This window comes from Piliocolobus tephrosceles, chromosome 13, assembly GCF_002776525.5.
Source record: "Piliocolobus tephrosceles isolate RC106 chromosome 13, ASM277652v3, whole genome shotgun sequence".
Classification (NCBI taxonomy): Eukaryota; Metazoa; Chordata; class Mammalia; order Primates; family Cercopithecidae; genus Piliocolobus; species Piliocolobus tephrosceles.
Genome location: NC_045446.1, coordinates 25,284,515 through 25,309,983, shown reverse-complemented (window position 1 = coordinate 25,309,983; position 25,469 = coordinate 25,284,515). Strand labels below are relative to the sequence as shown.

The following is a 25,469-nucleotide window of genomic DNA, read 5'->3' as shown; positions in this document are numbered from 1 at the left end:
TTTTTCTTTCTAAATATCCAAGCTTTCATCTGTTTGTTTTATTTTGTCTTCTATTTAGCCATAGAAATATCTTTGACTTTTTATTTCAATTAGGTCTGAAGATCGGTTATTTGTTTTTTTCTCTCTGGAAATGTCTTTATTTTGCTTTCATTTTTAAAATTATAGGTTGAGATATGATTCACATGACACGTGATGCACCAGTTAAAGATATAAAATTCAAACTGTGTATATTCACAGAGGTGTACAACTATTATCACAATAAATATTAGATTATTTTCATCACCCCAAAAAGAAATCTCATACTCAAGAGGAGTCACTCCCCATTTCCTCCAAGATGGCTGACACTAGAAAAATTCTACTGTCCTTCCAGGCTTTATATATTTGTCTATTCTGGACATTTCTTATAAATGTAATCAAAAAACATGTGCTATTCTGTGACTAGCTGTTTTTTACTCGGTATATTAAATTTTTACTTAGTATAATAACAGTTCAGGGTGCCAAACTAATGCTTGGGTTATTTTTCAGGACTCTACTTTTTTTTGTTTTGTTTTGTTTTTTTGTTTTTGAGACCGAGTGTCACTCTGTCGCCCAGGCTGGAGCGCAGTGGCGCCATCTCGGCTCACGGCAAGCTCCGCCTCTTGGATTCTGGTCTTTCTACTGCCTCAGCCGCCGGAGTAGCTGGGACTACACGCGCCCGCCATCAGGCCCGGCTAATTTTTTGTATTTTTTAGTAGAGACAGGGTTTCATCTTGTTAGCCAGGATGGTCTCGATCTCCTGACTTCGTCATCAGCCCACCTCGGCCTCCGAAAGTACTAGGATTACAGGTGTGAGCCACCGCGCCCGGCCAGGGTTCTACTTTTTTAGCGAATGCTTAATGCCAAATTTTTTGCCTCTTCTACGACCAGCAGCACAATACTAGAGTATATGAAACTGATTTTTTTTATTTTACCTTTTACCTCTTCCTAATAGTTAAATTTAAGAAGAGTACCAAGTAGTTCCACTACCAAAAATGACACATGATATATTTTGGAGTAATGCTTCCACTGAGAATAACTTTAAATTCTTTTAAAAAGAAAAAAAAATCAAACTGAACATACAAGAGTTTTAACAAAGCAATAGGACTAGTGAAGGTAATGTATTAAAATGGTGAAACTTCAGAGACAAAAGCCCAGCATTGAAAGACATGTTCCCTAGAGGTGTCTGCCAATTTTAACTGAAAGAATAAGAAGGTAAGCATGTCTTTAGACAAACTCACTGAGCTGAGGGTTGGAGGGGTGTAAAATATTCACATTCGATATTCAACAAGAAATAGAGCCCTGAAAAACAGCCTAATATTGTTTTGGAGATATGTAAAAGAACTTGGCTCTACTCTGCCTGAAAATATTTTTTCTTATGTAAATTATTCTCTCTGAAAACCCTTTTCCTATATTTAGTCAATGCATGCTTAGTATATGCAATCTATCAATTTTACTTCAAGTATTTCCTTGTCTATGGTAATGTCACAAAGTACTTCAAAAATCACACTTATTTTAAATAAGCATCTGTAAGTTTTTGCATGTATCTTTAAATAAAGTAAAACAACACAAATACAATTAATCAAACATTCCTCTTTTCAGATGGAATCAACTTATAAGTGGAGGCATGTTTTAAAGTGGATTCAGTGTAATTCTACAGTCTCTGAGTGAAATAAGCATAGTTATCTATGCCAGAAATTATAACAGTAACCAAAATTAAGCACTATCTCTGCCATTTTCTAATTAGTGTCCTAGTTAAAGCATTGTAATAGAATAATCTCTTTGAAATATTGCCTAAATTTAATCAATGTCTCTCAGCTCCTGCTTAGTGATGAGGTGTTCTTTTTGTTTCCTTTTAGCCAGGAAAAGAAGCAAGCTAATACTGATAGTACACAGTACCAATCACTGCATTTCTATCATATGTATTATCTCATTTAATATTCATGGTAGTCCTGCTGGGCAGTTATTTTTCTGGAAGGAATTTCTAGCATAAAGAGGTCACCAACATTTGCAGTGATACTGCTGGGAAAGTCACTCTAAATTTGTCAAAAGAGATTAGAAGTATGGTAGACAGGAAAGGCCTGGAAAGTACCTTTTTATGATTCAGAGATCTAAATATTTAACCTAGGTAGAAAGGTTTGCACAGGCTTAACATTTCAATGTATTTCATAGGTGCTAAATTTAATAAATCATAGAGCAGGCCATAAGAAAATTGAAAGATACTATGAGACTACTGGAACTATGTTGCACAATTAGGGGTTCATCGATCATTTATACACATATTTGTAAATATGAAATATACTTATATTTACTATTTAGCTATTGTTAAATATTGTTTACTATATTTAGCTATTGTTAAAAGTTAGTAGAACACATAGACAAGAATTTGAAAGCTATTTAGCCATGGAACTCAATCTTCATGTAAACTATAATTTGGAAGAAGATTTTAAGTTTAAATTAAATGTTTTAGTTATTGTTATACATAAACCAGTTAAAAATACAGGATAGTGTTGCCAAAAATTTGATGAGAAACTTCAAGAGGATAGTAAAGTCTTCACCTCTAATTCTTGACAGTAAATTTGTTACAATTTCATAATCCTACAATTATATTGGAGAAACTAAAAGCTGGAATTAGATAGATTAATCTGTACTGAGGTAAAAGTTAATGATAGTATTTTATAAATTATCATATGTGGAGGGCTTATCAATAAATATGTATTCCATATGTTATTATTATAATTCCTGGAATATGTAAATACACCATTCATGGAAAAGACTATAAGGTCAAAATTTTCATAGATTCAGAGTAAATCAGTTTATCATACATGTTTGATTATTAGTATTTGAAATTAAATTCCATCCTATTTATCTACTATAACAATATATTCAATGTCATTTAAAACTATACGTGGAATTATATAGTAGGAGTTCAGCTTCCTTGACTTAGAATATAGATATTCCCAAAGGGTATATTATTCTAATATGTACAATAAATTTATATTAAATAATTTGAATAGATTTTATGAAAGATTTTTGGGTGAGAATTACTCAAACATTATTATATTAAAAAGTTCTTGTTTCTGTGATGTCTGATGTAAGAAAACTCTTTCCCAGACAATTTCCAGACCCAATCAGCTAGTGGAAAATTGTCACTGGATGTACAATTACCAGCCTTAGACCCATTGTTTGATTGACTGGAGAGTATTAACTGAAGTAGGCATCTGTTATGGATGGTGGGTAAGGCAGGATTGGGAAAAAAGTGAGAATGACAATCACTTTGTGGGTTTAACAGCATTATATTCATTTTAGCGTTTATAAAGAGATTAGACACTAAGGTCTCAAATATTTAAATGACTTATTCAAAGTTAAACAACAGCAAGATAATCAATTTTAGCTTTGAAACAAAATCATTTTATTCCAAATTTAATATAGCTGCCTCTTGGCATTGTATTTATGAACATTGAAACAAAATGTTAGCTCATTCTAGTTTGTGCTGTAAAATGTTGAATGTGAGAAATGCAAAAACCTTTGTAAAAATTCAACTAAAATTTTAAGTTTGATTCTTCCTATCTTCTTAAGATAGAAAATTTTTATTAAAAAGTGTATGTTCAGAGATATGTTCTAATTTTCTTCATTTTGTAGTCAGGGCATAATTTGTTAGCACTACTTTCACATTTTAATGTACTTTTTTTCAGAGTGATCAAAAACTTTCTTTCCAAAGCACCATAATAAACAAGTTTTTTCCAGAAGAAAGCTAGTTTAGAAACGCAGAAGATATTGGATTAATGATTCAAAAAGAAGTCTTTGAAAACAAATTTTTTACTTACCTACTCAAGTTCCCCTTGCTGAGAATAAATTTTGTGAATAAATAGCACGTCATGTCTGGATCTAACTAGAATTAAGGAAGATTTTCTAAGAGTTTCTTTACTTCTTGACTCTTCTTTATCCTAAGAAAATATCTTTTATCTATAGAGATGAATCCAGCTGATCCCTGTCATTTGATTTAATTTTAGCCCTTCAGTCACAAGCAGTGCCCAGTGAACTGCAGATTCTCATCAGTTCAGAACAAGGCCACACATGGAGAAAAAGCATGATGAATAGTCTGTTACTATAACCCAGAGGAGCTGACCTTGGCATTGGTGAGACCCAAATTAGTATCAAAGCTCATATTTCATTGAATATCCTCTCTCATAGCCACAGCTTTGACCAGATGTATGGAAGCTAAGAAAACAACCTTTTACCTTCAACAAATATGAACTCAGTCATAGAAAACTTTTACAAATAATTGAAGTATATAAAAGAGCTTATTCGAAGGTTATTTTTCTTTCTTTTTTCCCTTCTTTTCGGACTCAGATCCTAAACACTTTCATTGTAATATTAACAATTACATGATTCACGGTACATTATTTTCGATTTCTTGGTTGTTATATAACAGAAATTTAGAAGTTTTTGCAAATAGACTCCATTATGTTCGAAGTGGTTTTTACTTAATGATTTTTTTAAACAAATTCAGACAAACAATATTTAACTGGCTTCTAGAAAATTATTCTATTGGATATATCGTACCTTTCATTTACCTTTTAAATAAGTCCTAGAGAAATAAACTCAGGACAATTTTAGTTTGCCTGTGTGTGTGTGTCTGTGTGCACGTATGTGTGTTCCCTCCTAAAACCATCTTTGTGGACAGTCCAATTCTAAAATGTAATTGGAATTCTGGAATATTGTTGCATGACATTCTGCTGAAATTTGACTACTGAATCCATTTATACAACCTCTTTGGATAATATATGCATATTTTCCTTTTTCAAATAAAAAGAAGTAAACGTGATGTGAGTACTGTTTCAAATACTAGTACCAGAAGTTTTTTAAAAAGGTCAATTTTGTTGATACAATTTTGGAGTCTATTACGAATAAATTGCCCTTTCTCATACATCTTCATTATATGCTATTCTTCCTAATTTACACCATTTCCCCCCAAATTTGAATAAAGTAGAAGTATTCAAAATATTGGCTAATAAAAGGAAATACACTGCATGTACTAATTAGAAAAGTAAGTTCTTTACTAAATTTAAATTAGATGATATACAAATATATTATGAATTAAAATGGGTTCTGTTAATTTTTCCTTTCAAATTATTTTCTCCATTACAACTCCTACACATTTAAGAAAGATTTTTAATGATGAAAAAATTTACAAAGCAGCTTAATAAAACTTCTGTCTTGGCTCATCTTGTGCTGCTATTACAGAATACCACAGACCGAGTGATTTATAAAGAACATAATTTTATTTTGTCAAAGTTTTGGAGGGTGGGGAGACCAAGATCAAGAAGCTGGCATCTCACAAGGGCTGTCCTGCTGCCTCATCCCCTGGCAGAAGGGGGAGGGGAAAAAAGAATGAGACAAAGAGCAAGAGGTGGCCAAACCCATTTTTTAAAATAAGAAAACCACTCCCACAATAATGGCATTATTCTATTCATGCAGGTGGTGCCCCCATGACCCAAATGTCTCCCATCAGTTCCCATCCCCTAATGCCATTACATTGGGAATCAAGTTTCCAGTACATAAATTTGTTACAGAAAGAACTGGCATTTTGTCTAGGTCCTCCTGCTCGCTGCACAAAAAGCAAATCACAGAGACAAGTATAGCCAAGGAAGAAGGCTTTAATCAGGTGCTACAGCTGAAGAGATGAGAGATCACTCTCAAATCCATCTCCCTGACCAACTAAAAGCAGCAGTTTATATAGCAGGGAAGAAATGTAACAATGTTTTGTAAAAGAGGAACTAGGGAGGGCGAAAAGGCAATCATGATGAATGAGGGTTTCTGCATCTCATTGTCTGAATGCAGTGATCTGGTGAGTTTCAGTTCTTTGATTCTTTTTGTGAGAGGCCCTAAGGTGGTTTCCTGAGGAAGGAACTCGGGGATGAAACAAATGTAAGGTTCAAGCTTTAAGACAAGAAGGGTCAATTTCAATGTTTATTCAAAAAACTATGCGACTATTGGGTCAGTTTCAGAACTTTGGGGGACACATTCAAACCATGGCAACTTCCAGTGAGGAATTACACTTGCTCAAAACTATCACTCTGAGGTGGGGTTCAGTTTATCCAAAGCCATTCCCCAAAGACTGGATTCTGAAAGAGATAGCCTCTTACAAAACATCAGGGAAACCCACTACAGAATAGTTTTTAAAGTAATTAACCCTATAGAGTTCTAATATGGAATATCAATACTGGAAACAACTACAGTGCTTGCATCCCAGCTGATTACACCAAGTCTGGAACCTACACTCTCATAAACATTGAACAATAAGTTGATGGAATAGGGCTCAAGACCAGTATTATGCTCAACCCTTCTGATTATGGATTCCAGTCACTGCCCACATCGAAGGAGGGAATGTCTCTTTTCCAGTCACACACGACAGAGGGGAAGTCTCTCATGGTGTCTAATGTCTATCCCTGTGTTCTGTCCCATAATGCACTGGGTAGTGGGAGACCTACACATGGGAGACGTGTATATTTGATACAGGCAATTGTCCTTATTGACATAAACATTTCATTCCGTGCAGTTTCTTAATTCTAAAATTTCATGGAGAATATGCTTTTTTTTTTATTTTAAGTTTGATTTCAAAGTTTGTATTCTCCATAGTTCTAAAGCAAGAGTTTTCTAGCACTGTAAAGAAAAATATTTTCATATGATACCAAAATATTTTGTAATCACTGTAATCTCCAATATCAACCATGCATTCTATGATAGATAATAAAAGAATGTTGTTTTAGGTAACTAAATATTATGATAATGTTACCTAACCCATGTGTAAATATATTAAAATGACATCTGAAAAAAATCTATTGTTTAATAACTTATGAGGAAAAAATGTTGGTGAATCAGAATCCATCAACATAAATCATTGGCACAAATGAAAAAGATTAAACTTTCAAACAATTAAGAATTATATTTCAAGTCTGTACCATTTTATCATGATTTTTAAACCTCATGCTTCTGTATCTAGTAAGTTTGGATTTGACAGTCCTCTTTCTATATAGACCAGTGTTATTAACAACAGCAAAAATTCTGTGAGCTTCAAAATTTGAGTCGTTTTGAATTGAAACAGACCTTTCATTAATTCGTCCATTTATAAATATTTGCACACATTTATACTATGGAAAGCACCATTCTACACTTTTTTTTTTTCTTTTTTTTTTTTTTTTTTTTTGTGTGAGACAGTTTAGCTCTTGTAGCCCAGGCTGGAGTGCAGTGGCACGATCTTGGCTCACTGCAACCTCCGCCTCCTGAGTTCAAGCAATTCTCCTGCCTCAGTCTCCTGAGTAGCTAGGATTACAGGCACCCACCACCATGCCTGGCTAAGTTTTGTACTTTTTTTTTATTTTCTTTTTTTTTTTTTGAGATGGAGTCTCGTTCTGTCGCCCAGGCTGGAGTGCAGTGGTGCCATCTCGGCTCACTACAAGCTCCACCTCCAGGGTTCACGCTATTCTCCTGCTTCAGCCTCCGGAGTAGCTGGGACTATATAAGTGCTGGCCACTATGCCTGGCTAACTTTTTGTGTTTTTTAGTAGGGACGGGGTTTCACTGTGTTAGCCAGGATGGTCTCCATCTCCTGACCTCGTGATCCGCCTGCCTTGGCCTCCCAAAGTGCTAGGATTACAGGAAATTTTGTACTTTTAATAGAGACGGGATTTTGCCATGTTGGCCAGACTATTCTTGAACTCCTGACCTCAGGTGATCCACTCACCTGGGCCTCCCAAAGTGTTGGGATTACAGGCTGAGCCACCGAGCCCGGCCCATTCTACACTATTAAAAGGCACAAGAAGAATCTAACATGCATACTAACGTAAAGAAGATGAGGGAAATGGTTTAAAGACAGTGATCACGCTTTATTGGTTATGTAATCGATTTAGAGTTTCTGTCAAGAATTTTAAAATATTAATTAGAGTAAAATTGGATATGTTAGGATATCAGATTATGAGATAAGACAGATGGATAAAAAGAGATTTGGATAGGACAAGATAGTGAGAAGAGACGGGAAGAGAAAAAATGAAGAGAGGATAGGAGAAGGGAGGAGAGGAGAGAAGACCCATGGGATATGTGTATTTTGCAATAGCCAGTTATTTTGCTGACATTTTAATAGAACTTATTCGCATTCCATGCAGTTTCTTAATTCTAAAATGTCACAATGTTTATGGTGCTCTGTAATAACAGGTATACTGTTGTAAGACTAGAAAACAGTAGACTAGAGTAGCCTGAATGGTAAAGGTGAGAATAAGAATGCAAACTCTGTATCACCTTATAAAGTGTATTCCTTACTGAAAGTGCTAGTCAAAAAGTTTGAAAGCTGTAGTTGTGGTGCAAACTAAATGAATGCAGATAATTATGACATAAAGAAAAAAGTATTAAATGTTTAAAGAGTCAAAAATATGAGGATTCAGAGATGGGAAAAGATCACTTGGGGAAATGTGATGACCATTCAAGTACCCTTGGTAGCATTTCTCTGAAATAGGAAAGACAATTTCTTCAGAGAATTAAGGGGAGGAAGCAGTGAGATAGTTTCAATGGAATAGGAAATGATCACCCTATAAATATTCATTTAAAAAGACGTTATTTCCTACAAACATCAGTAATAGCAAATACATATATAGAATTAAGATCTAAGATTTGATAAAATTCATTTCTTTACATTTTAAATCCACTTTGTAATAATAATGCCATAAATGAAAATAATTATCACTTTTCACTCCCTAGTATGTCTACAATATCATCCTAGATACTTATACTAACACCTCCAGTAATCCCAATGCAGATGTGCAAAAAACAATTTTAGCTACAGCCTCATGCATAAAATACAGCTCAATTTTTATAAAAAAGTTTGGAAGAAACATATTGGGATGTCTATTTACATTTCAATGAGATATGGGTCGGGGGCTACATTTCCCATCATGTGGAACTAGTTTCCTAGTAAAGTATTTTGAATTCTGCTGACATTTTGCCTTAGTGCCTCTCAATCATTTAAATATAACATTTTAGTTTATGTAATCTTCCAACATATTTAATATTGTTCCGAAACTCAAATATTAACCCCTAGAGTGTAAGTGCAACAGGTAAATATGCATCTTACAAAATGCCAGAAATAAAGGATCAATGTCAATAGAATGGGAGAAGCATACTAATAATTTTCACAAGTACTTACAGCGCAGTTTGTAAAGAGCAGCCTGACAGAAGCTCAGCCATTTCTCTGGCACTATGATCCTTGAATCTGGGGGAGATTTAAAGTAATGAGGTCACCAGTATTTTTTCATATGCTCCACTCCAGTTAGAGCCTTGGGTTCTTTCTTCAATGTGACAAAAACCTATAAAATTATCTTTCATTCAATCCTGCTCCTTTTTATCTAGGTGACACCTATGAATTTAAAAAATAATTTGTGCAATATGCATCTGTATAACTTTTCTAAAACAGTTGAAGCCTCACTGTGCATGTCCTCCTTCCTCAGCATTTTCTCTTCACACCTTTCAGAGAAATTCACAATCTTGAAACTGTTTTTATCATTACCAACATATCTTTATAATTGTCCTACATATCAGTTGTTTTGAATGTTTTGATAATATTTTAAAGGCATTATTTTATACATATATATTCATATCTATAAAAATTAACTCTGTTCTTTTCAGCAACAACTTTTGAGCAATTTTCAGCAATGAATTTAAGCATTTATATTGAATTGACTTATTTTAATTTTTGTATAGTATATTACTGCAAAAACATTCCTGTATTGTTAAGTTGTTCTCTTAAATAAACATTTACACTTTTTCTAGTTTTATAATAATGTAAATGTCATTATTGTGCATGTCTCCTTGTTCACATATGTGGAAAGTTAGTGAATAAACAAAGTGAAATGGCTGAATTAAAGATTATTTGAATATACAAGTTGATTAGATATTGCTCTGCCTGTATTTCTCCCCAGTGTATTTAAGCCAATTTACTTAGCTTCAGTCAATGGATGAGCATATTGGATTTTTTTATTTTTCATTTTAGGTGATGTTTGCTAAAAAGTTTGTTTCTCTTTTACTTATATGATGTTTTATGTTTTGTAGCACTTTCAATCTGTTCTGAATACTAATCTATGTTCAGTTATAGGCATTGCAATATTTTCTTCTAAATTCGTCTCTAAAGCTAAATTATGAAGTCTTATGACAAAGTTCTTTTTTCTTGATATTGTTTGAATGTATTCAAATCAGGAATCTTTTTAAAAGTTTTATTGTGAAATAATTTTAGATTTTCACAAGAATTGTAAAGACATTGTAGAGTTCCTATAGATCTTCACTCAGCTTTCTATACTGTAAATATCTTAACTAACCAGGGTACATTTTTCAAAACTAAGCAATTAATATTGATCAAATGCCATTAACTAACCTATAGACTTGATTCCACCAAATTTTTTTACCAATTCTATTTTTCTTTGCCAGGATACCATGTTGCATTAAGTCATCTTGTCATAGTCTTCTTCAATCTGTGACATTTTCTCATCCTATTCATATTATTTGTAATCTTAACACTTTTGAAGAGTAATTATTAAGATTTTGTAGAATATTTTTCAATTTGGGTTTGTCTGAAGTTTTCTCACAGTGAGACCGAGTATATGCATTTTGAGAAAACTGGCCTACTCATTGCATCAAACCAGGGGTATGTCATATTTATGACTTAGAAACTTTGATCATTTAGTGAAAGTAGAGTTTGTTAGGCAAGTCAGTATTTTACCTCTCCATACTCCATGCCTTAGAAATTCTATTCTTTTTTAATTTTTACTTTACTTGTGTTTCTTTAGAAAAAGTTGCCTATACTGATGTGACAAAATATTATCCTAGTTTTGCTCTATTTATTAAACTACATGAAATTGGTGTTTGCTATTGATGAGAGTTATAGACCCAGTACATTCTCAAAAGAGATAATCAATTTTTCCATCAGTATTAATGTCTCTTTTCCTTCCATTCTGATCTGCAAGTGTATTTCTGTCATGTATGAAGTTTCCATAGAAATTTGGATATTTCTTTCTTGAATTTCAGTTCTGTTTAATTGGGAAATTTCTATACCCCTCCAGGATTTTGACAGGATGGTAATTAATATGATTTTATAGTTAGTTTTATCATGTTGTGGAACAAGTTCCTCCATCCTGTGCATCTTAAAAATTGCCTTTGTTATATTCAGTCCTTTGCCCATGCAGATCAGTATTAGAAAGATCTGATAAACTGATTTCATTGGCAGATAAAGTTAAGGAGAATAAAGGCTTTTCTAATTTTTTTAATCTTATAAATGTAGCAAATTCCTTCTATTGAAGGAATTTTCCTAATTATTTTATTCCTTTCCTAATTATTTTATTAATATCTATATTTTAATTAAAATCAATAATATTACAGGCTTTATGATTTTTTAATATTTATTAATAATTGACACTATATTTTCTGTTATTATAACAACAAAATGTGTCACATTTTAAAACCATATTTTTAAAATATGTGCTGCTAGTGCATAGGAATGCATTTGATATACTAATGTTTATTGTATAATTGGCAAACATGTTAAATTGTCTTAATAATTTAAATATATTGCATACTGTCTGGAGTTTTTCACTTTGACAGTTATATCATCTATGAAAAATAATAATTTCTTTAACTTTGTAACTTACCTTCTACTTATTTTATTTTTTTATTATAATGACTAGGTATCCAGGGAATTTTTACATAGAAACTGAAATGGTGTGCATCTTTGATTTGTTCTAGATTTTAAGTGTAAAGTTTTTAACATTCAGTAACTATATTTAATATATTGTGTAGATTTTGAAAATAATTTTTATTAGAATAAAAATATTTCTGTTTTCTATAATATGGTTCAGATTTTAAAATTCGTTATGAGTTCAATTTGATCAAATACTTTAATAAAATAACTGTTTATTCCTCATTGTTCTCCCGTTTTGATGAAAAATTCTAATACTTTTTTTTTTTTTTTTTAGGCAGAATCTCACCCTGTCACCCAGTGCAGTGGTGCAATCTCAGCTCACTGCAACCTCCACCTCCGGGCTTTAAGCAGTTCCCTGCCTCAGCCTTCTGAGTAGCTGGGATTACAGGCACCCGCCACCACGCCCGGCTAATTTTTCTATTTTTAGTAGGAACAGGGTTTCACCATTTTGGCCAGGCTGGTCTTGAGCTTCTGACCTGGTGATCCACCCGCCTCAGCCTCCTAAAGTGCTGGAATTACAGGTGCGAGCCACCACGCCTGGCCAAATTTTCTTATTTAAACACAGCATAATCATGATGCATTACTTTTATAACCCTTACTAGATAGCTTTTTAATGTTTATTTAGAATTTTTCTTATATTTTATAAATGAAGTAGATCTATAATTTTCCTTTTTATACTGTCGTTACCTAATTTTGATATTAAAGCTATAATCACCTCATAAAGGAGAGTCATAAAGGAGAGTTTTTCTTTTCTGATGGGTCATGTTCTGGTACATCCTGTACAAGTCTGAAAAAAAATGGACTATCTTAAATATTTTAGATCCCTGAATAAAAACTATTATTGGCCTGGGGATATTTTTGGGTAGATAACTGCACTATGAATTAGTTTTAAAAGAGTTATATAGCCATTCAGTTTTAATTTTTTTTCCAATTAGGATTGGTAATTTTCATTTTTTTTCTGGAAACTTGTTTCCTTTTTATTCTTTGGCTGAATTCTGAATGCATGCATAGAACAGAGGAGAGGCAACTGCTTCTTGGCCTTCTGGCTAAAGTCAAGTGGAGAAGAGACAATATATCAATGCTAATTGCTGAGTTTCTCCAGAAAAATAAAATGTGTAATAATTATTTGAGACATCTTCAAAAATCCATGTTTAATCACTGAAACCTGTAATTATGTTATCTAATATGACAAAGGGATGTTGCAGATGTGATTAGGCAGTATGAGGTAATTATTTTGGATTATCTGGATGGCTCTAATATAATCACAACATGTCATGTTAGAGAGACATGAAGGGAGTGAGAGTAGTGACAACAAAAGCAAGAGATTGACTCAGGGTTTTCCTCAACCTCCTCAGCCTAATCTGGGAATATAGATTGGATTGTCCAAAAAAAAAAAAAAAAAAAAAAAAAAATCTGTGAAGAAATCTCTTATTTAATGAGAAATCCCAGTGGCATATATGCAGGAAACTATAAAGGTCTGGGGGAATTGGGGAATGTTATACCAGCAGAAGTACTGCCAGATTGGACTAAAAGGGAGAGGCAGAGAGAGAGAGAGAGAGAGAGAAGAGAAGAGAGACAAACTTGTAAGCCATCAGATCTGATAAGAACTCACTAGAACAACAAGAAAGAAAATCTACCTCCATGATCCAATCACCTCCCAACAGGTCCTACCCTCAAAGGTGGGGATTACAATTTGAGATGAAATTTGGATGGGGAGATGAGCCAAACCATATCATTTCACCCCTGACCCCTCCAAAACCTCATATCCTTTTCACATTTCAATATCAATCATGCCTTCCAAACAATCCCTCCAATCCTAACTCATTCCAGCATTAACTGAAAAGTCTAACTCCAAAGTCTCATCTGAGACAAGGGAAGTCCCTTCCACTTATAAGTCTAAAATTAAAAATAAGTTAGTTATTTACAAGACACAATGGGGGTACAGACAGTGGGTAAATGTTACCATTACAAAAGGAAGAAATTGACCAAAACAAAGGGGCAACAGGCCCCATGCAAGTCAGAAACCCAGCAGGGCAGACCTTAAAACTTAAGGCTCTGAAATAATCTCCTTTGACTCCATGTCTCAAGTCCAGGTCATGCTGATGCAATAGGTGGGCTCCCAAGCTCTTGGACAGCTCTGCAGGGTACAGTCCCTGAAACTGCTTTCACAGGCTGCTGTTGAAAGCCTGGAGCTTTTCCAGGCACACAGTGCAAGTTGTCAATGGATCTACCATTCTGAGGTCTAGAGAATGATGGCCCTCTTCTCACAGCTTTACTAGGCAGTGCCCCAGTTGGGACTCTGTGTGGGGGCTCCAGTCCCACATTTCCCTCCTGCACTGCCCTAGCAGAGGTTCTCCATGAGGGCACTGCTACCGCAACTGACTTGTGCCTGAACATTCAGTTGTTTCCATACATCCTGTGATACGTAGACACAGGTTTTCAAACCTCAGTTTTTGCCATCTGTGCATCCACATGCCCAATAACATGTGAAAGTTTCCAAGTCTTGACATTTGCACCCTCTGAAGCCACAGACCGAGCTGTACCTTGTACCATTTTAGCCACGGGTAGAGCTGGAGCACTGGGGACACAGGGCTCTATATCCCAAAGTTTCACAGAACAGTGAGGGCCCTGATCCCAGCCCACAAAACCATTTTTCCCTCTTAGGCCTCTGGGCTTATGATGGGAGGGGCTTCCATTAAGATTGCTGAAATGCCCTGGAGACATTTTCCCAATGTCTTGGCTAATAACAACTGGTTCCTCATTTCTTTGTGCATATTTATGCAGCCAGCTTCAATTTCTCCCCAGGAAATGGGTTTTTATTTTCTATCACATAGTCAGGCTTTGAATTTTTCAAACTTTTATGTTCTGCTTCCCTTTTAAACGTAGGTTCCATTTCCAGATCATATCTTTGTGAACACATATGACTGTATGCATCCAGAAACAGCCAGGTCACATCTTGAATGCTTTGCTGCTTAAAAATTTATTCTGCCAGATACCCTAAATTATCTCTCTCAAGTTCAGAGTTTCACAGATCTCTAGGTCAGGAGCTAAATCCCATCAGTCTCTTTGCTAAAGCGTGGCAACCATGACCTTTGCTCCAGTTTCCAATAAGTTCCTCATATCCATCTGAGACCACCTCAGCCTGGACTTCGTTATCCATATCATTATCAACATTTTGGTCAAAACCATTCAACTAGTCTCTAGGAAATTCCAAACTTGCCCAAATCTTCCTGTCTTTTTCTGAGCCTTGCAAACTGTTCCAACCACTCTGCTATAAAGAACTACATGAGACTAAGTAATTTATTACAGAAAGAGATTTAATTGATTTACAGTTCAATTAAACCTGGAGGACGGTGGACCTCTTCTCACAGACCACTAGGCGGTGCCCCAGTGGGGAGTCTGTGTGGCGACTCATACCCCACATTTCCCTTCTGTACTACCCTTGCAGAGGTACTGGATAAGAGCCCCACCCCTGCAGCACACTTCTGCCTAGATGCCCAGGCATTTCCATACATCCTCTAAAATCTAGGCAGAGGCTCCCAAACCTCAATTCTTAACTTCTGTGCACTCACAGGCTCAACACCACATGAAAGCCGCCAAGGTTGGGGACTTGCACTCTTGGAAGCCATGGGCCAGGCTGTACCTTGGCCCTTTTTAGCAATATCGGGAGTGGCTGGGACACAGGGCACCAAGTTCCTAGGCTGCACACAGTACAGGGACCCTGGGCCCAACCCATGTAACCACTTTTTCCTCCTAGGTCAGGCCTGCGATGGGAAGGACTGCTGTGAAGACCTCTGACATGCCCTGGATATATTCTCCCCGTTATCTTAGGGATTAACAGTCAGCTCCTCATTACTTATGCAAATTTCTGCAGCTGGCTTGAATTTCTCCTCAGAAAATGGGATTTCTTTTTCTGTCACATTGTCAGGCTGCAAATTTTCCTAACTTGTATGCTCTACTTCCTTTATAAAAAAAGAATGCCTTTAACAGCACCCAAGTCATTTCTTGTATGCTTTGCTGCATATAAATTTCTTCCACCAGTTGCCCTTAATCATTTCTCTCAAGTTCGAAATTCCACAAATCTCTAGGACAGAGGCAAAATGCTGCCAGTCTGTAGGCTAGAACATAACAGGAGTCACTGTTGCTCCAGTTCCCATCCCACCTCTTGCATTAGTATGACCTGGATATGAGTCATGGAGTCACAGGAGATCATTTTGGAGCTTTAAGATTTGACTGCCCAGGGCTGGGCACGGTGGCTCATGCCTGTAATCCCAGCATCTTGGGAGGCCGAGGTGGGCAGATCACAAGGTCAGGAGATAGAGACTATCTTGGCTAACATGGAGAAACCCTTGTCTCTACTAAAAATACAAAACAATTAGCCAGGCATGGTGGCGGGCACCTGCAGTCCTAGCTACTCGGGAGGCTGAGGCAGGAGAATGGCATGAACCTGGGAGGTGGAACTTGCAGTGAGTCGAAATCAAGCCACTGCACTCCAGGCTGGGTGACACAACGAGACTCCATCAAAAGAAAAAAAGAAAAAAAAGATTTGACTGCCTACCCGGATTTCAGACTTGCATGGGACCTGTAGCCCTTTGTTTTGGCCAATTTATTCCATTTGGAATGGCTGTATTTACCCAATGCCTGTACCCCCAATATATCTAGGAAGTAACCAACTTGCTTTTGATTTTACAGGCTCATAGGTAGAAAGGACTTGCCTTGTCTTGGAGGAGACTTTGGACTGTGGATTTTTGAGGTAATGCTGAAATTTTTGAGTTAAGACTTTGGGAGAAAGGCGTGATTGGTTTTGAAATGTGAGGACATGAGATTTGAGAGTGGCCAGGGGCAGAATGATATGGTTTGACTGTGTCTTCACCCAAATCTCATCTTCAATTCCCATGTGTTGGGTGAGGGGCCCAGTGGGAGGTAATTGAATCACGGGGCAGGTCTTTCCTGTGCTGTTCTCAGGATAGTGAATAAGTCTCACAAGATCTAATGGTTTTAAAATGGGGAGTTTCCCTGCACAAGCTCTTCTTCTCTAGTGTGCCACTGTGTGAGACGTGCCTTTCACCTTCTGTGAGGCCTCCCTTGCCTCACAATCATGTGGAACTGTAAGTCCATTTAAACTCATTCTTTTGTAAATTGCCAGTCTCAGGTATGTCTTTATCAGCAGCATGAAAATGGACCAATACACATGCTTTGTGCTTTAAAATTACTAAAATTCTACTTTAGCTCAAAGAGGACAAGGAAGGCAGTAGCAGGAAATCAATTCTGAGAATTAAAAGGCTGAGGCAAATCCTGAAGAACTTTTGGGGTCATTTATATGGATATTGGCTTTTAATTTGCACAATTTAAAAAATATTGGACATTTTTGAGCAGGAATAACACAGTGAGACTTCCATTTAAAAAGACAGCTTTCAACTGCTATGTCGAAAGAAGACTATAGAAGAGCAGGAAAAGATCATGGAAACCAAGCCAAAAATTAATGCTATAATTAAGCGAGCGAGAGTAACTTGGGCTAGCATGATAATGGTGGAGTTGGTAAGAATTAGCCTAAGTTTTTGTACTTTTAAATAAGATTTTTTTATGAGCATGATATGGAGTAGGAGACAAAGAGAGGAATCAAGAATAATCATAACATCTTTGGTATGAGCCAAAGAATTGATCTGATATTTACTGAGTTTAGAATGAGTATATCAAAAGCAGATTTAAAGAGAAAAACTCGAATTTCATTTCCTAACCTTTTACTTTTCTGATATCTAAGTGTGGATATAGAATACGTAGTTGTAGACTAGAATTTAGCAATGTGATCTAGGCTGGAAACAATTTTTAATCCTTAAAATAGCATTTTCCAAAGTATATTCTATAAGTGTCTATTTCTGCAGCAGGTTAATAAGCACTAAACACACAGCTTATCTAATCAATATTTTTAGAAATGTTAAATTAATATAAACAGGTTTTCTTTAGTACTGCTCAGAATCATTAATATAATAATATAATTTTGATATTTAATGATGATAACATAGTATATAGAGTGTTCCAAACTGTTCTATCTGAAATATATCTTTTCCAGGAAAATTTGGGATAATTGTTTGAAAGAAGCATTTTGTATAAGACAATGACAACCACCCTGAGAGCATTAGCCTTATTTAACAAATGAAACAACGAAGTTTTAAAAAACTTCAATAGTTATTCAAGGTGATATAGCTGGCCTTCAAACCCATGTTGATCTTTCTTACTGTTTAGTTGAACTCATGAAAAATAAGAGGGTGGCAATATACTCAAGTGTGATGTCATTCTACGTACAGATAAGCAGAGTAAACCAGACAAAATTTCCCAAGACTTGGTAAAAGAGGTCTAATGGAGAAAATAAAAGTGCAGGGGCTTAGTAGATACAAGACAAAATGTCCTGCTTGATTCTATTTAGTTCTGACTAGAATTATTTTAATTAATAATGGCTGTATAATCCAGAGGCTTGTAGTGGAATATATTTTTGCACCAGTATGGATTTGTTTTTTCTAGCATTTATAGACTTTGTGGGTCATTGAAAGCTTTTCCTAATTCAAGGTACTCTATATATCTTTAACCACAGTGTTTCTGAGATGTGTGTCAACAGCATGATTCTCCTCCAGTTAGACTGGAGTCAGAGGGGTGGAAGAATGGTGAATAGTGTTAAACACAAAAAGGAATAAAATATTGGGAGGCCGACCGGGCGCAGTGGCTCACACCTGTAATGCCAGCACTTTGGGAGGCTGAGGTGGGAGGATCACAAGGTCAGGAGATTGAGACCATTCTGGCTAACTCAGTGAAACCCTGTCTCTTCTAAAACTACAAAAAATAAGCCAGGCATGGTGGCGGGCGACTGTAGTCCCAGCTACTCAGGAGGCTGAGGCAGGAGAATGTCATGAACCCGGGAGGCGGAGTTTGCAGTGAGCCGAGATTGTGCCACTGCACTCCAGCCTGAGCAACCAAGACTCCTCTCAAATAAATAAATAAGTGAAATATTGGGAAGCCAAGGCAGGCGGATCACCTGAGGTCAAGAGGTCAAGACCAGCCTGACCAACATGGAGGAAACCCCATCTCTACTAAAAATACAAAATTAACCAGGTGTGGTGGTGCATGCCTGTAGTCTCAGCTACTCGGGAGGCTGAGGCAGGAAAATCACTTGAATTGGGGGCAGAGGGATGGGGGGCAAAAGTTGCAGTGAGCTGAGATTGCACCATTGCACTCTGGCCTGGGTGACAAAGTGGAACTCGGTCTCAAAAAAAAAAAAAAAAAAAAAAATGAAAAGGAATAAAGTAGTCAGTCAATACAAAGCAAATTTGAGGAAATTATTATTCTTTTTAACAATTTTGAAATGTTTAAAATTGATATCACCTCAAGTTTTGGTCAAATTAATATACATGACCTGTAACTCCATGGAAGTATAGGGTGGTGGACATCACCGTGGGCTGAAATTTGAGCACCCAGTGACTTTAGCTTTTGCTAACAACCAATTATTTAGATTTTAGTATTGAATTCTGAGCTTCAGAATATTTGCTAGTAATGTATTGAGTGATTAAGGTTATAAAATTTGCTATTAATAAGCTAATACTTTTCACATTATTATCATGTCCTGATGGCTTTAATTCCATGTTCTACAAGGTAGATTGGCTGCCATGCAATATTTGGCAAGGTTGCAAATCTTTCTTTTCATTTTTTGAGGTGGAGTCTCGCTCTATCACCCAGACTGGAGTGCAGTGGCACAATCTTGGCTCACTGCTTGCTCTGCCTCCCAGGTTCACGCCATTCTCCTGCCTCAGCTTCCTGAGTAGCTGGGACTACAGGCGCCCACTACCATGCCCGGCTAATTTTTTTTTTTTTTTTTTTTTTTTGTATTTTTAGTAGAGATGGGGTTTCACTGTCTCAGCCAGGATGGTCCCAATCTCCTGACCTCGTGATCCTCCCACCTCAGCCTCCCAAAGTGTTGGGATTACAGGAATGAGCCACTGTGCCCAGCCAAGGTTACAAATCTATGTCTGCGTCTGCCAGTACAAGTAACTGAAACACCAGAAATTTCAGTTTATTGTTTGAGTTATAGAAAGTAATATCTTCAAAAATTATATAATATAGTACTGATACCTCAGCCTGTGAAGACTCTTCAGGATATTCAGGGTAAATTTTACATTCTCTAGTTATCTATTTCCTAATGCTGTAAATTTATGTCAGATTTTTAAACAATTCCAGGGGCTGTTTTCTCTACCATAGTGACAAAGAATGTGTAAGGAATCCACCCTAAAAATATACATATAAAACAAACTTAACAACGAGTACACTTATATGAGGTAATGGATATTGAATCATGAAGGGAAAGAGTTCTTTAATAGGCAGTCTAGTAATGCAAGTAAGAGTATAAGTTTTGATATCAGGAACACATGAGTCAAAATTCTGGCTTTATAATTTATTATCTGAGTGGTCTAGGGTCAGTTATCCTCTGTAAGCATTAAATCTCTGATATGTAAATCCAGATACAAATCACTGCCTAATAGAGTGTTAGAGTTATTACTTACTTTAGTAGCACATACACTAAAATTGTGATAATACAGAGAAGATTTGCATCGTCCCTGGGCAATAACAACACACAAATTTATGAAATAGTCTATGTTTTGCAAATTGAAAAAAGGCAGAGACAAAGAGAGGATTCTAAAAAGAGCAAGATAAAAGCTTCAAGTCACCTGTGAGGGAACCTCTATTAGACTATGAGAGGATTTTGCAGGAAAAAAATCACAGACCATGGGGAATGGGTTGATATATTCAAAGTACTGGGAAAAAATAAATGCATAAAACTCTTATCAACCCTAAATACTATACCCAGCAATGCATTCAGAAATAAAAGAGAAACCCTGTCCCAGAGAAACAAAGGCTGACGTAATTTATCATCATTAGACTGGACTTACAACAAATGCTTAAGGTAAAGGTTCAACTGAAAAAAAGGGATAATTGCTATCATGAAAACATAAAAAAGTATAAACCCAATTAGTAGAGGCAAATTCATAATCAAATTCAAAATACTCTATTACTCTGATGATGATGTGTTAATTTTTCAAATCTCCAGTACAGAGGTTAAAAGTCAAAATAATATACCTACAGCTACAGTTATAGTCAAAAATAACTATAGCTATAAAAAGTTTTAAAATACAAAATATAAAAAGATGTAAAATGTTCTCAACATAAGTAATCACCAGGGCAATGCACATTAAACCATTATGAGACATTATCTCATACCCATAAAGATGGCTATTAATTAAAAACAAAAAAGGTAAATGTTGGCAAGGGTGTGGAGATAAGGGAACCCTGGTACACTGTTGATAGGAATGTAGTTTCCTATAGCCATGATGGAAAGCATGAAGGTTCCTAAAGAAGTTAAAAACAAAACTACTATATGACCTCGCAATTCCTTTTCTGAATACATACAAATAGGAGATAAGATAGACACCTTACAAATATATCTGTACTCTCATGTTGATTGCAGGATTATTTACAATAGCAAGACATGTAAACAATATAAATACCCATAGACAGACAAATGGGCAAAGAAATGTCACAAACACACACATACACACACACACACACAACACACACACACACACAGAAATAATCACCCCTAAAAAGAAGGTCCACAATATGAATGGAACTACCATAGAAGACATTATGCTAAGTGAAATAAGCCAGACAGAGGAAGAAAATTATTGCATAATCTTACTTATATGAGGATTTTTTTTTTTAAATAAAAAGAGCTCAAATATGCAAGGATGATGAAGCAGTTGTTACCACAAGTGAAGGGGATAGGAAGGAAATAGGGAGATATATGTCAAATAACACAGAATAACAGATGTATAGGAAATGTAGAGTAGTAGCCTGTTTTCATGCTGCCGATAAAGACATACTTGAGACTGGGCAATTTACAAAAGAAAAATATTTCATTGGACTCACAGTTCCATGTGAATGAGGAGGCCTCACAATCATGGCAGAAGGCAAGGAGGAGCAAGTCACAGCTTACATTGATGGTGGCAGGTAAAAAGAGGGCTTGTGCAGAGAAATCCATTTTTCACACCATCAGATCTCACGAGATCCATTCACTGTCACGAGAACAGCCCGGGAAAGACCCACCCCCATAATTCAGTAATTCTCCACCAAATCCCTCCCACAACACGTGGAAATTATAGGAGCTACAAGATAAGATTTGGGTGAGACACAGAGTCAAACTATACCATTCCACCCCAGCCCTTCCCAAATCTCACATCTTCACATTTCGAAACCAATCATGCCTTCCCAGCAGTCCCCCAAAGTCTCAACTCATTTTCAGCATTAACTCAAAAGTCTACAGTTTATAGTCTCATCTGGGAAAAGACAAGTCCCTTCCACCTATGAGCCTGTAAAATAAAAAACAAGTTAGTTACTTCCTAGATACAATGGGGGTACAGGAATTGGGTAAATACAGCCATTCCAAATGGAAGAAATTGACCAAAACAAAGGGGCTACAGGCCCCATGCAACTCCAAAATCCAAAAAGGCAGTACAATCTTGAAGCTCCAAAGTGATCTCCTTTGACTCCATGTCTCACATACGGATCACACTGAAGCAACAGGTGGGTTCTCATGGTTTTGGGGCAGCTCCACCTCTGTGACTTTGCAGGGTACAGCCTCCCTACCGGTTGCCTTCATGGGCTGGCATTGAATGTCGGTGACTTTTCTAGGCTCATGGTGCAAGCTGTTGGTGGATCTACCATTCTGGGGTCTGGAGGACAGTGGTCCTTTTCTCACTGCTCCACTAGGTGGTCCTCCAGTAGGAACTCTATGTGGGGGCTCCCACCCCACATTTTCCTTCTGTACTACCCTAGCAGAGGCTCTCCATTAGGGCCATCCCTACAGCAAACATCTGCCTGGGCATCCAGGCATTTCCATACGTCTTCTGAAATTGAAGCAGAGATTCACAAACCAGAATTCTTGACTTCTCTGCACCTGCAGGCTCAGCATCATGTGGAAATGCCAAGGCTTGAGACTTACACCCTCTTAAGCCATGGCCTAAACTCTGCATTGGCCCCTTTCAGCCATAGCGGGAGTGGCTGAGATGCAGGGCACCAAGTCTCTAAGTTGCACACAACACGGGGACCCTGGGCCTGACCCACAAAACCACATTTATTCTTGGAGGCCTTTGGGCCTGTGATGGGAGAGACTTCTGTGAAGACCAATGACATGCTCTGGAGAAATTTTCCCCATTGTCTTGGGAATTAACATTCAGTTCCTTGTTACTTACTCAAATTTCTGTAGCTGGCATGAATTTCTCCTCAGAAAACGGTATTTTTTTTTTCTATTGCATTGTCAGGCCACAAATTTTCCAAACTTTTATGTTGTGTTTCACTTTTTTAACTGAATGCCTTTAACAGCACCCAAGTCACTTCTTGAATGCTTTGCTGCTTAGAAATTTCTTCCACCAGATACTCTAAATCATCTCTCTGAAGTTCAAAGTTCCACAAATCTCTAGGGCAGGCACAAGATGCCACTAGTCTCTTTGCTTCAACATAACAAGAGTCACTTTTGCCCCAGCTCCCAACAAGTTTCTCATCTCCATCTGAGATCACCTCAGACTGGACCTTATTATTCATATCACTTCAGCATTTTTGTCAAAGCCATTCAACAAGTCTCTAGGAAGTTCCAAACTTTCCCACATTTCCTTGTCTTCTTCTGAGCCCTCCAAACTGTTCCACCCTCTGCCTGTTACCCAATTCCAAAGGCAATTCCACATTTTCAGGTATCTTTTCAGTAATGACCCACTCTCCTGACACCAATTTACCATATTAGTTTGTTTTCACACTGCTTATAAAGACATACTTAAGACTAGGCAATTTACAAAAGAAAGAGGTTTAATTGGACTCACAGTTACATGTGGATGGGGAGGCCTCACAATCAGGGTGGAAGGCAAGGAGGAGCAAGTCACATCTTACATGGATGTCTGCAGGCAAAAAGAGAGCTTATGCAGAGAAACTCGCTCTTTTAACATCACCATATCTCATGAGACCCATTCACTACCATGAGAACAGCATGGGAAAAACCCACCCCCATGATTCAGTAATCCTCCACCAAGTCCCTCCCACAATATGTAGGAATTATGGAAGCCACAAGATGAGATTCGGGTGGGTATGCAAAGTCAAACCATATCATTGACCAAATCTAGAAATTTAATGTACAACATGAGAACTAAGATTAACAAAATCGCATTAAAAAATGTTTTAGAATAAAATTAAAGAGCATAAATCATCTAAAGCACTTAGAACCTTACACAGGAAGCAACTAGTTGATATCAGCTAAATAAATCTTTTTGCACCATGGTAAACTTGCATGAGATTCTTGTAGAGCTATATTTGTTCATTTTTATCTGAAAGGAATCTAAGATACTTGAAAGTATTAAACTCATTGAAACTTCTGTGTAAACAGCTGTTTAACATATCTTTTCCTAGTCTTGATGATTTCCCCTTTTGAGCCAAATATCAAATGGTTCATATGCTCATAAAGTAAGGTTGAGTCACAGTCACTTGCCTCTAGTTTTTAAAAAGTCCAACCTTCTACAGCTCTACCAGTGGACGGTGCTGCCCAAAGTTATGCTTTATGGCATCTGTGTCTATTGCAAATCATAACCTGCTACAGCAGCTTTCACTAGAACTGTTATTTTCCCTTCTGAAAGATAAATAGAAAAGAGTTAGAGAACAGAAGAAAATATAGGAGCATAACAAAATAAATACAAGTTGATTTGGTACATTAAAGAATGAGAATCAAAAGTTAATTTTAATAACTATAAATCTGCTTTTCTTAATATGGTAAGAAATAATTACTAACCATTTATTTCTACCAGTTTCAGGGCAGTGGATAATGCTGTGTCCAGACATAAGGAACAAGTAGATATAAGCTTGCATTTGGATAAAACAATAAGTAGGCAGAATCATGATGGTTTATTTGTTAAACCACTATGTATTAATCCAATGCCCTGCTTAAGAACAAAAGCATAGTAGATCTAAGCTAATATTCTAGAAGTAGATTACTAGAACATTGAGTAGTAAACTTACATGCTTAAGAGGAGATGGTCAAACCCTACAGAATGTACAGGAAACAACAGTTAAGACCAATACCTGTCCAGAGTCAAGGAAGATAAAGCAGGACCAAGAAGGGTAGAGTAAAATGAGTGGCATAAATCCAATCAATACTCTTTTAAAGAGAGAAAAAAAGGATACCCTCAACAGTTGAAGTATGCAGGTGAGATCAAGCAAATATATCATATTAGAATTAAAAATATCAAAAAAGGTTAAAAAAATCTGTTAATGAAGACAATGTACACATTACTTCTATAAATGTGTGATTGCTGATAAGCTGATAATCAGTTTTGGTCAACTGGTTTGATTTTACTGATAAGTAGGTATATATATGTGAGATGAGCTTGATGGTACAAAGACCATGATGAAGCAGAAACGGAAGAGGTATAATATGGAAAACACGTCTAAGAAAATCTCTTCTAATCAATTACAAAAATATTTGAAGCTTTTTGAAATTCGTTAAAAGTTGCTAGAAATATTTGTTTTTTAACTTTATATATTCAAGTAAAAACAGTACAATTTAAAAATTCTTTTTGAATTAATGATATCTGTATCAAATAATACTATACGTTCTTTAGAGGAAAGTTCTATGTGAT

The 25,469-nt window shown here is 36.3% G+C and overlaps 1 non-coding gene across 1 annotated transcript; it reads left to right on the top strand.

Annotated features, from left to right (window-relative positions):
- Window positions 1-20,296: 20,296 nt before the first annotated feature.
- On the top strand, window positions 20,297-20,399 carry LOC111521920. Its single transcript, XR_002725119.1, has one exon. It is a non-coding gene; the product is annotated as a U6 spliceosomal RNA (small nuclear RNA).
- Window positions 20,400-25,469: the final 5,070 nt, after the last annotated feature.